This window comes from Saccopteryx bilineata, chromosome 8 (genome assembly GCF_036850765.1).
Source record: "Saccopteryx bilineata isolate mSacBil1 chromosome 8, mSacBil1_pri_phased_curated, whole genome shotgun sequence".
NCBI lineage: Eukaryota > Metazoa > Chordata > Mammalia > Chiroptera > Emballonuridae > Saccopteryx > Saccopteryx bilineata.
This window is the reverse complement of record NC_089497.1, coordinates 28,936,619-28,949,780: the sequence shown is the minus strand read 5'-3', so window position 1 is coordinate 28,949,780 and position 13,162 is coordinate 28,936,619. Positions and strand designations below refer to the sequence as shown.

The 13,162-nt window shown below is 39.1% G+C and overlaps 2 protein-coding genes across 7 annotated transcripts in view; one reads left to right on the top strand and one right to left on the bottom strand.

Moving 5' to 3' along the window:
* Positions 1-13,162, top strand: part of CMSS1 (cms1 ribosomal small subunit homolog) — a 430,962-nt gene that overhangs the window by 69,113 nt on the left and 348,687 nt on the right. The window lies entirely within an intron of this gene.
* FILIP1L (filamin A interacting protein 1 like) overlaps positions 1-13,162 on the bottom strand; it is a 327,587-nt gene that overhangs the window by 63,172 nt on the left and 251,253 nt on the right. The gene's annotated exons all lie outside the window — the stretch shown is intronic.

Sequence of the window (13,162 nt, the reverse complement as noted above, 5' to 3'; positions counted from 1 at the left end):
AGTAAATTGGGTACTCAGCACCATGTTTTCTGGGTTTGCGTCTCTGTTGGGAAATGTGAAAAATAAAAATTGGCTTAATTAAACAATGGGATTAGAACTGTTAAAAAGAGTACTGTATACCTGAAATCCTAATTAATATTAGAGTAATTTTCCTAGGTTTATACTAACTGCAGAACTAATTTGGAGCACTAATGAGCTACTTATTCACTTTACTGATTAACAGCACAATCGTTTTATTGCATTTTTTTAAATTGGAGATTTATATATTGTTGGTAATCAACTCCAGCCATTAAGATTGACCATTTGTTGACAAGTCTGGCCAAAAATTTAGATATTAATTCTGTGTTATTATTTAACATCATTGTCTTACATGCCTGCCAATTGGTCATTCTGATAAATCCTACTGTAATTTATGTCATTACATATCCAATCTACATGATAAAATACAGAATTGGACGGGATTTCAAAAGTCTTGTGTCCACGCATATAATATTGAATTCTTCTGAAGTGAGAACTTCCACCTTCTTTCCAGGACTTGGTGCATATTTATTAGTTGTCATTAATGAACTTTTATTAGTACTGAACAGCTCCAGGGGTTTGTAACCTCCTCTACAAATCCATTTTATTCTGAACAGAGAACTGGCTTCCTCACAAGTTAAATTGTCAAAGTTTAAAACTGGTCGGAATTTTAATCCTCCTCTAAAAATGTAAGGACTTTGGGATGCTTGTACTCTGAGCATACCCTCCCAAATTTTATATTGTTGTGGTCATATGTTATAGTTCTTTTTTTAATTCCACAAGATGCTATCATTATTTATTATTGCTCTTTTAGTTGATGTTGCTTTAGATATAACAGTATGTTTACCACTTTTTTTGCTCATCCTTTCTTCTTTTATTCCAGACTTCCATCTGGGATCACTTTTCTTCCATCTAAATGTACCCTTTTGAAGTTCCTTTACTGGAAGTCAGCTCTTTGCAGATGCTCCTTTATTTAAAAAAAATTGAGCATGTTTTTATTCTATATTGTTCTTAGGAAGATTGTAATTTTGAGAATAGACTTCTAGGCTGACACTTGTTTTCTGTCAGCCCACGGAAGATATTTCGCTGACTTCCGGCTTCCCACATTATTGTTAAAAAGTCAGTCAGCATTCACTTGTCATTCCTTTTCTCTGGCTGCTTTTATGATTTTCCCTTTGTCTTTGATATTCTGCGGTTTCATTAAAAGGTAGATAAGTATAGATTTATTTTTATTCTCTCTGGATTTCATTGAGATTCCTAAATAAGTGGATTAGTTTTTTTTTTTTCAGTTCTAGAAAATTCTTAGCCAATATTAATTCATCAGTATGACTTCTGGAAAATTTTTTCTCTCATCTTTTTTTTTTTCCTTCTTTTCCAAATGAGAGGCAGGGAGATGGACTGACAGATAGACAGACAGACTCCCTCCTGAGCTTTAACCAGGATCCACCAGGCAACCCTGTCTGGGGCCATGCTTTGCCTATCTGGGGCCATACTCACAACCAGGCTATTTTTAGCACCTGAGGCAGAGGCTCCATGGAGCCATCCTCAGCACCCAGGGATGATGTGCTCAAATCAATCAAGCCATGGCTGCGGAAGGGGAAGAGACAGACAGTGAGAGAGAAAGAGGAGGGGGAGGAGTGGAGAAACATATGGTTGCTTCTCCTGTGTTCCCTGACTGGGAATTAAACCTAGGACATCCACACGCCAGGCGACTCTACCACTGAACCAACCGGACAGGGCTCTCCTTATCTTTTAAAAAAAACTCATGTTAGACCTTTAACTCTTTTTATCCCTTAACTACTCTTCCAGTTGGTCATCTCATTAGCTCTTCAGGCTATATTTTATAATTTATTCAGATTTTTCTTCCAGTTCACTAATTCTCATTGCCGATCCGCAATTATATTTTTTATTTTCAAAAGTTTCTTTTCTTCCCCCTAATTTGTTTGGCTTTTACAGGTCTATTACTCTTTTAACTAGAAATCTTACCCCCCACCCCCTTTTTAATATATTATGTTTTTCATTCTGTCTGGTCCTTTAAATGTCTGGAATCTTTAAATATCATCATTCCTTTTTCTATTTTCATTTCTCTGACTTTCAATCATTGTAGATTATTTGAATTTTTAATGTAAAGTTATACATCTTAGGACTTTAAATGTGGGAATTCTTTGAACTGTGGCTTGAAGGTGGCTTCCTCTAGAGAAGATTTACTTTATTTTTTCTTTTTTGCCCAATGCCAGAATATCTAGGCTCAGGGTTTTTTGTTTGTTTGGTTTTGGTTTTGGACCACCTCGTTTGTATGAATTTGCACTGAAAATTCTCATGTGACCTAGCTTGTTATTATAAATCCTCAGTGGAATTTATTTCTCCCCTTACTTCTAATGCTGTAGTTCAGGGAAGACAGTTTTTCTTAACGCTTCCTAGAGGTCATTTCTGTTTCTAAGTGACCTTCACACTAGTGGATCCAGCACTTTGAAATCCCAGCTTTATGTGGGGCTTGGAGGACCCGAGGATTTGTTCTTCCTTCTCTGTGCCCTATTATGCCATAAAAACTAAAATAGAAGTTCCAGACTTCAAAACATGTTCTCAGAGCAAAAGCCAGTTTGGGGCCTCACTGGTGGTGGCACAGTGGATAGAGTGTCAATCTGGGATGCTGAGGTCCCAGGTTCAAAACTCCGAGGTTGCCACCCTGAGTGCATGCTCATCTGGTTTGAGTGCAGACTCACCAGATTGAGCATGGGTTGCCAGCCTGAGTGTGGGATCATCGACATGATCCTATGGTCACTGGCTTAAGCCTAAAGTTCGCTAGCTTGAAGTCCAAGGTCACTGGCTTGAGTCCTCTAGTCAAGGAACATATGAGAACCAATCAATGCACAGCTAAAGTGTTGCTGTGCATCAACTACAAGTCGATGCTTCTCATCTGTTTCCCTTCCTGTCTGTCTCCTCCTCTCTCTAAAACAAGAAAATAAAAGGCAGTTTTGGTGTTTTGCTTATCTCACTGGGTTTTAACTTTAATATTTAGTCTTTGGCCTTTGAATATTCCCAATAACTTGCCATCTGAGGGATGTATATTTTAGAATATTTTAAAGATTTTATTTAGCACTTCCGTGTTTTTTGTTTATTTGTTTTGTTTTGAAGTCAGACAATGGCTTATAGTAGCTAATCAATTTAACCATCAGAAATTTAGAGTAGCACAATTTAATAATCTAATACTGAAAACTATGTAAGAAATATTTAAAAGGAATGATTTCAAATGAATATATTAGAGCTAATTGGCCTTTGTTAGGTAGGTCTTCATGTTAATAGAAATATAGGTCTGCTGTCTAAGATTGCTATGATCTACTTCCACTATGTATTCAATAGTTATGTTTTATTAAATGTGATTATTTTTCTGATTTTTTACAATAGTTACTCCTTTGTTTAGGCAAACACAAATTAGTCAGAGCCCAGTGTAGAGAGAGATGGCTTACAAGAGTTAAAGAAAGCTTCCACTAAAAAAAATAAATAAAAAGAAAAGATAAAGAAACCTTCCTCTCTACTTTTAATGAACCGCTGTGAGAAACCAAACATTGCAGTTTCATTCCAGGTGCTTCCAAGGGAAATTATTCTCATGGTATGTATGCCACTTTTAGGTAGTAGCTCCAACTTAAATCCAAGAGCTTTGGACAGAGCATTCAGCAAGTCTCTAGTTTTATATAGAACATCATATAATGTAAGATGGCTTCACATGTTGCAAGAGATCCCAGCATATGGTGACTTTAACTTGTTGTTTTGCATTGAGGACTGTCCTCTAAGTAGTCTAGAATGTGAGTAACAGGCCCTGGCCAGTTGGCTCAGTGGTAGAGTGTTGGCCTGGCATGTGTAAGTCCTGGGTTCTTTTCCCAGTCAGGGCACACAGAAGTGACTATTTGTGCTTCTCTACTCCTTCTCCTTCTCTCTCTCTTTTTTCCCTTCCTGCAGCCATGGCTCTGATAGTTGGAGTGAGTTGGCTCTGGGTGCTGAGGATGGCTCCATGACCTCGCCTCTGGTGCTGAAATAGCTCGATTGTCGAGCAATAGAGCAGCAACCCCAGATGGGCAGAGCATTGCCCTGTAGGGGTCTTGCTAGGTGGATCCTGGTTGGGGCACATGTGGGAGTCTGTCTCTCTGCCTCCCTGCCTACCCATCTTTCACTTAATAATAAAAAAAAAGTGAATAACAAAAAGGAAATGACACATTGGGTAGGATGCTTTTAGCTGTAGTCAACAGAAAACCTGGACTCCTTTTGGCTTAAGAATGGTGAAATATCTTATCGGCCTAGCGTGCGGAGGACCCGGGTTCGATTCCCGGCCAGGGCACACAGGAGAAGCGCCCATTTGCTTCTCCACCCCTCCGCCGCGCTTTCCTCTCTGTCTCTCTCTTCCCCTCCCGCAGCCAAGGCTCCATTGGAGCAAAGATGGCCCGGGCGCTGGGGATGGCTCTGTGGCCTCTGCCTCACGCGCTAGAGTGGCTCTGGTCGCAATATGGCGACACCCAGGATGGGCAGAGCATCGCCCCCTGGTGGGCAGAGCGTCGCCCCTGGTGGGCGTGCCGGGTGGATCCCGGTCGGGCGCATGCGGGAGTCTGTCTGACTGTCTCTCCCCGTTTCCAGCTTCAGAAAAATGAAAAAAAAATAAAAAATAAAAAAAAATATCTTACAACAAAATATCCAAATCTAGGGCAGGTTTTAGACATGACATATTGCTTCTGCTTCTTTAGTTCCTTGTGGTTCTGGCCTCTTCCCCTGGGTGGCTCATCACTCTGGAAACAGGATGGCCTCGGCAGTTCTAGGCACCGCATCCAGACATGCAACACCCCAAAGGCAGAAAAAGGACCAACTCTTCTGCTGTCTCCTGAGGAGCCAGTAGACCTCTCCCATAACTCACCACCTCTCCTGCCACCCACCCAAAGGCTTGTATGTCTTATTGTCTGGAACGGTTAGAGGGAAGAAGAATAACAAGACTGGTTTGTAGACCAGTTTTAATCCTGACTTGGACATAGATTCACACTCATATAACTCATGGGCTCAGTGGATTATTATTCTCATTTCTCCTTTATATAAATTTTGAGCACACTATTGGTCTGAAATTTTCTCCATAAGGAGTATGAAGATCTCCATGGACGCTGACCTCACAGAGAGCTGTAGAGACACTCTGCTCAGCACAGTTCAGCAGTGCCCACGGACTGGGTGAATCACACAAACACACTACGCTGATCTGGACGTTCATATTGCTGCCTTCAAATTACTAGATGACTTGTACGTAGTTCTAAGTGAGTGAATGACCTGTTGTTTGATGAAGTGAATTTTAAAGCCAAAATAGGAAGTAAGGAAGCTCTCATATTTGAAATTCTGTTTTGTCCCCACAGATGTATGCTTTTCATTCCACACCCACCCCTCCAAATTAGAGGTGATCAGGGTTAAATTTTGTGGCATTTAAATCCATCAGTCTTCAAACTAAAATATCACTATTTTTGGGAAGGAAAACTCCCCACGGATTTTCTAACTCTTGCCATTATTTTGGAGACTCATCTTTGCCCTGAGCATTTAGCAGCTATGGAGTAGATGCAACAGATGTAATGCCTTTTATTGGTAAAATAAGAAATTCCTTTTTTCTTTGGAAAGTGAATGTTAATATCGTGTAATTTGTTGATCTTTTTCTTTAGACATGTGTGGTAAATTTATTCTGCTTATTCTTGTAGAATATTAAATATTTGACAAAATGAATTTAGGTCTCTCTATCACTACTAACCGCAGAAATACTTTGGGAAATTATTTAGCTTATGTGAAGAATGTCACATCACATCTCTAATTTTAGGGTCGGTGTAATGTTTCATGAAATTTGTGTGAGAACATAGTGTTAGTGCTTCTAAGAATCTCAGCTATAAGTAGCAATGATTATGCTGACCTAACCAATCATTATGCTGACCTACTTACTGGCTCATGTTTCTATATGTTGTTGTTCTGATTTAGAATGAGTTCAGGTAATAAGTTTACTTCCTTTCTCCCCAGATCGTTCCTTTTCTCTTAATTCACTATCATTCTTTTACCTTTAAAAAAATGAAAACAAGTTTTGGAATAGAACCAAAGTAGTAACAAAACATAAAAGGTTCTGTGGATAGAAATGTTATTGAGGGTTTTGCTGGCAGTGTTTTCTGATTTTGCTGAAGCCTAAACTTTCTTTTTTAAAAAAATTCAGTGAGGGGAGGGAGGCAGAGAAAGCCTAAACTTTCTTTTTTTAAAAAAATTCGGACTGGGATCCAGCTTGCAGGCCTACTAGGGGGTGATGGTCTGCCCATCTGGGGCATTGCTCAGCAATCAAGCTCTTCTTAGTGCCTGAAATGGAGGCCATGGAGCCATCCTCAGTGTCTAGGACCAACTCACTTGAGCCATGGCTGCAGGAGGGGAAGAGAGAAAGAGAGAGAAGCAATGGGGGGTGGAGAAACAGATGGGTGCTTCTCCTATGTGCCCTGACTGGAAATCAAACCCAGGACATCCACACACTGGGCCGCACTCTACCACTGAGCCAACTGGCCAGGGCCTAAACTTTCTAGTTAGAAGAAACAAGTCACCAGCCTAAGGCTATTTATTGGGATGTTACCATTTTATTATTGTCAGATCATTGCTTTATTGATATGATTTGGTAACTAAACTTGTTTATTTATTATTTATTTAATGAGAGAGAAAGAGACAGACAGAATAGCGACAGACAGGAAGGGAAAGAGATGAGAAGCATCAACTTGTAGTTGCAGCACTTTAGTTGTTCACTGATTGGTTCTCTCTATGCCTTGACTAGAGGGAATTAAGCCAAAACAGTGATCCCTTGCTCAAGCCAGCAACCTTGGACTTCAAGCCAGCTACTTTTGGGCTCAAGCCAGCAATGATGGGGTCATGTCTATGATCCCACGCTCAAGCTGGTGAGCCTGCGCTCAAGCCGGCGACCTTGGGGTTTTGAACCAGGGTCTTCAGCATTCCAGATTGATGCTGTATCCATTGCACCATCTCCTGGTCAGGCCTAAGTTTGTTTTAAATACCATAGAAACCATTATTTCTGTTTGCATATTTTTATTCATTATTTTTCTTGAGTAGGTGAATGTGAGTCCATGCATATGTGTGTGAGTGTTTCTTATAATACCTGCCTCTGTGTGTGTGTGTGTGTGTGTGTGTGTGTGCGCGCGTTTTCTTTATCACTGTATTGTAGATGCTATACCCTCAAGCTAAGAGTTGAGGGAATGAGATCCTGAATATGATTTTCAGGAGGGAATGACTTGAAGTTCTTAACAATCTTTAACTATTGAGTGAATAGATCTGCAGCACTCACCCTAAGTCAGATATTTGCTTGATATCCCTGGTCAGCTTTCAAAGAACAAAGCCTTTGGCCGTTCCCAAAGAAGAGTTGGGGTCTGCAGAGGTGCCTGTGAACGAGGAGTGGCAATGCCTTGCTTGGATGCATGCCGGGGGCTCTGTGTGTCTGTGCTTTTAAGGTGTTCCTCTGAGGAAATCGGGTGACTCTGAGGACACATCCTTCTGCGTTTGGGTATCTCCATTTCTAGTAACAACATTGTTAGAACCTAGGTATTTTTGAATGGTAAGCTCAAAAATGTTATTGTCCATTTTGTAGAATTTCAAGTCTTCCTCCCTGATCTTAGACTAGGTAGCAGCTATATAAGGTGAGTTTTTATGGATTCTTTTCTATCATAGTGAACATATAAGAATTGTGTAGTTTGTTTGATGAAAGTAGATAGCTAATTCTTTTAATGTAACTTATCAGAACTGGCAGCCTTCATGAAGTAACTTCCAAATGCCTTAATCTTTACAACCCCTTATACTTTTAGATAATTGATTTATGCTTATATGAGAAGTAAAGTTCTTTGCTAATGAGAATGATTTTCCTTTACTAACATAAATATATTAAAATATAATTAGATTTTTATCACTAACCCCAAAGGCATTTTAAGGTAAAAAAAAATCTGACTCCCTTTTTCCTGAATCCATAAGTATTTATACTAATTTTTGTACTTTTCTTCTTATTGAAGCTGGGTGAGTGGACTTGCAGCATTCACTTATTAAATACCTACTGTCTCAAGTGAAATAAATTTGAGAAGAAAACTATTTAACATACAACAAGCCTATAAGTAGGTAAATTCAGTTCGTTTCCTTTCCGTTATTATTTCCAAGGTTTTGTGCTCTATGGTAGAAAGTAAGCAAAGCTCCTGCTTCAAGGAATTTACAGCTAGGAGTTGGTTGGAGGTATTAATCTGGAAGAGGAGATAAACACCACATGAAGTACACAGGTACATAAAGTGCCCTCTTCACTCAGAGGAAGAAGCTCCGCATCTCAAGAGGTGTGAGGGAAGGTGGCACTCAGAATCTCAGGCCAAGTTCTGCCCATCTGCTCCTCTGTTGTGGATGCATTAGATTTGAGGAAGAGCTGGTCTGGTGACAGATTTGGCTAGGCAGTGGAGAGTCTGTGCCTGTATGTATTTTATGTGGCTAGAATCATTCAACTTAATATATTTTATTCTTAGCTCTGTGAGGTTTATTTACTTTTTTTTTTAGATTTTTTTATTTATTCATTTTTATTAGAGAGGGGGGAGAGAGAGAGGGAGAGATAGAGAGAGAACAGGGGGAGGAGCAGGAAGCATCAACTCCCATATGTGCCTTGACCAGGCAAGCCCAGGGTTTTGAACCGGCAACCTCAGCATTCCAGGTCAATGCTTTATCCACTGCGCCACCACAGGTCAGGCAGCTCTGTGAGGTTTAAACATGACAGCATATTCTTTTAGGCACCTTGCAGTCACCCATCCATGTTCATGCCTGGAAAAAGCTGAAACCATTTGCCATTTGGATAAACTATAACTCAACTGGCTTTGCAGTTGGCTTCATAGATTTAGCGGGCTGTCACTCAGCCAGACTGTTTTTTGTGGATTTTTCAGGGTACTTTATTTCCTTTCTGCTTGTGAACAAGACCTTATTTTGGGGGGCTGTCTCTTTTTTTTAATGTTTATTGATTGATTGATTTTTAGTGAGAGGAAGAGAGAGAGACCGAGACAGGAACATCGAGCTGTCGTTCCTGTATGTGCCCCCACCAGAGATCGAACTGGCAACCTCTATGCTTTGGGACAAGGCTCTAACCGACGGAGCCATCCAGCCAGGGCAGGGGCCTAGCTCCTCTAACAGAGAAGACCAAATTCCTGGTAGTATCTGCCAGGCACAGTCTAAGGAACTTAGTTCAACAGTAACATAACTATTAATCTATGGCAATACTTTTGACCTATAGATTGGTTTCTGTAAACCAGAAGAGGGCAATCAGTACAGACTGAACTAAGCGTCCGTTCGTAGTTACTGTACATGTCATTCATAGTTACTGTACATGTTACACCAGACTTCCACATTTTATCTCCACAAATTCCCTTCATCTTTGGCAGAAAACTCCTTCTTTACTAATCTCCATGGTATTTTCTCTTCTTGACTCAAGGCAAATCAATTCCTAGCAACCTGAACCCATGGAGCAGGTGCCTTATTAAAAAGACTGGTTAAATGTTGGGTAAACTCTGGCAGTGATTGCTAGAATAGAAAAGAATGTTGGCATTTGGTGAGGCTTTGACAAAGAAGCCCCTCACCTATGTTTGATCAAGTGCTAAGCTGTAAAGATAGGCTTTTTGTAGGGAGGCATGCAGCTCAGTGGAAGAGAGAACCATTTGCTCTATAGGGAATTACTGTGGTTCCATATTCTAAAGCATGAGTCACGGATGTCTTTATGATTACACATCCCTCCAAGCATATGAGGAATAAACTTTAGAGAAAAGGAAGTTAAGAGAAAACAGAGTGTGAATAACTGCTAATGCGGCTCTCTCTGGCTCCGTTCCGTCTGCCATTTCATCATACATAAAGGGGGTAGTTCAGAGATTCCTTTCCTGCAAATAAGTGGCAACATATGTTTGAAACAGTGAATGGAAACTATAGGGAGAAAATGACAGGCATATGGCAATAGGAAGGCAAGGGGAAATTTGTTGCCCTGATGTTAGCCACATAATTGGTATGCTCTTCCATAGAGGGGCTGTTTTACTTTAAACAGTCTGCGTGCCCCATAAGGAGAGCATTTCTGTGTGCAGAATGTATATATTCTGTAGAGTTTTTTCCTTTTTTGTTTTGTTTTTGCTTTGCTTTGTTTTTTCTTGAATGGCAAGCATCTTAAGTCATTAAGCTACATACAGATGTCTTGAGAGAAAGGTTCTCAAAAGGGGAAAGACAGAACCTAGTCAAGAAATATGATTGTTTATTAAAGTAGTAAAAACAAAATAGGGGAAGCACTTAAGAACAGTCACTTTGAAAGGCTGAAAACAGGAATGGGCCCCAAATTAATGTCTTCAGGCATGCTCTTTTTTAAAATGATAATTCCACAATAACAATATGATATATTTGTTGTCATAGCAACTAAACCGTTGCTCAATATTTTAAGATTCCACAAGTTACCTTAAAGGGCAAGGGTTCAGTGTTTTTGTTCCACAAACTATGCATTAGCCAATATTTACTCTCTAACAAATTGAAAGCACATGATTTACTTTGAAAAAAAAATCATTTTCTTAACAAGAAGAAATCAGTATCTACTTAGGGCTCTGAAGCCAAATTCTAATTATATGTATGTTGCCCATGGCTAATAAATAGAAAATACGTTTTATCTCTAAAATTTAACTACAGCCTGTTGTTATATTGGTGAAAAGTACTAGAGAAACATAATTTATTTCTTCAGAACAAAATTTTTTTGCTTAAAAATGATTATAACAGAGAACATTATCAGCCTTTAAGTTTCTAATATTTAATTAACTGCTTGATAAAACTTGACTTCAGTTGTTTAAGTTGTGAGAAAAAAGTCAGTTGGTGTTGTCTTTGATTTGAACCTTAACAATGAATAATGTTAGCATGAACAAAGGACTTCTTAATATGTTTCTATCTGTAAATATGGTTTAAACACATGTCAGTGTGTGGAACCCAGCTCTTCTGTACCTGTACCTTCTTTCCCAGTATCCTGCTTTATTTTGATTGGCATAATTGGCATTTTTTTTTAATATTCATTCTCATGCTTTATAAATGCATACCTCAGAAGGTAGTCTAAATGAAACATTTTATTTGTAGTCAAAGTTTCTATATGTACAGCAAGACATAGTAGAGAAAAGACATGACTAAGTTTTATATTCTGCCCAGTACCAATTATTGTACCATGCACAAGCTAGGAATGTTTTTTACATTTTAAAATATTTGGAAAATAAGAAAATAATAACATTCCAGGGTATGTGAACATTATATGAAAGTCAAATTTTAGGCCCTGGCCGGTTGGCTCAGTGGTAGAGCATCGGCCTGGAGTGCGGGGGACCCGGGTTCGATTCCCGGCTAGGGCACATAGGAGAAGCGCCCATTTGCTTCTCCACCCCTCCCTCCTTCCTCTCTGTCTCTCTCTTCCCCTCCCGCAGCCAAGGCTCCATTGGAGCAAAGATGGCCCGGGCGCTGGGGATGGCTCTTTGGCCTCTGCCCCAGGCGCTAGAGTGGCTCTGGTCGCAGCAGAGCGACACCCCGGAGGGGCAGAGCATCGCGCCGGGTGGATCCCAGTCCGGCGCATGCGGGAGTCTGTCTGTCTCTCCCCGTTTCCAGCTTCAGAAAAATACAAAAAAAAAAAAAAATTTAGTGCCCATAAAGTGGTTTTAGAACATAGCCACACCCATTTGTTTACATATTATCTGCAACTATTTTCCTGCTACAATAGCAGAATTGAGTAGTTACAGTAAGATCTGTCCTGCACAGCATAAAATACTTATTAACTGGTCCTTCACAGAAAAAGTTTGCTGACCTCTGTTCTGTAATAAATGAAGTTCAAAACAAAGCAAAAAAAAAATAGTTTGGCTATATATATGTATGTATATATATATGTGTATATATATACACATATATATATACATACATATATATCAACTAATTCATGTTTATTTACCTGATGCCAACATTTGAATTTTCAGTACTAGTTTTTTTTTAATTTTTTTGTTTTAGATTTTGAATAGTTTACATTCTCTGAAGATTAAAATTATTTCCAAGACAATGGATGCCTTTAAAGAAGTACTTAGGTGACATGGTGTATTAGAGAGGAAATCCAGAATAGTGAAAGTAGAAAACTAATGATTTGTTTTTGAGATTAATGGGAAGTGATGAGGTTCTGAGCTGGTTATATTTAGTTTCCTATTTTCCTGTCATATCACTTTCTCTCATTTTACCTTGCCCAGAAAGTGGATGTCCAGGATGGGTGATTATAATTATAGGGCAATTCTGTAAGAGACTCTATCCCCATCGTGTGCCAAAGTGTTCTGCTTAAAGTGCATGTAACAAAACCACCATGCAAGGATCCAGTGCACAGGATGAAATGATGTTTTCCTGGTCTCTATCACCAGGAACCTTTGAGGACTGACTGTGTTAAGAAAAGGTATCCTGCTCCAGTTTGGATTCATCAAAAGTATTAGATTTAATATTCTAACACTGGTATTTTTATTCCTTGAATAAGCCAACAAAGTGCATTTCTAAAAATATATATAAAAGAAAAAGAATAGAAAAATGTATTTGTAAGTAGACAATCTAATTTATCAAACTTTCAAAAAAGAAGGAAATATTGAAGAGAAATTTTGTTTAAATGTTTATTTGAGAATTTAGATGTAACACATTATTTTTGTTGCATATTTTAACACATTATTTTGTTAGGGGAAGCTGTATTTCTGTATTGTAGATAGCATTATTTTTAGAGCTGTGTTATGGGTATGTGGAATGAAAGATATTTCAAATGAATTGGTCTACAGGGAATTGCATAATCCCCAAGGGCTGTGCTTGCTCTGATTCTTTATGCCCAATCTCATCCTTTTCAAAATATTTTTCTTTAAAAATAGAAACCTAGGAAGATTGGCTAAACAAAATTTTTTTATAGTAACAGATTTTTTAATATGCAATTTTATAGTACATTATCTTAAATTGTGTCGTTTGCCACCCCAAGTCAAGTCCCCTTCCACCATCATTCTTCTCCACTAGACACTCTCCTGCCTCCCCCTCCCCATTGCCCTCTGCTGATACTGTTGCCTGTGTCTGAGTTCTGTTTTTT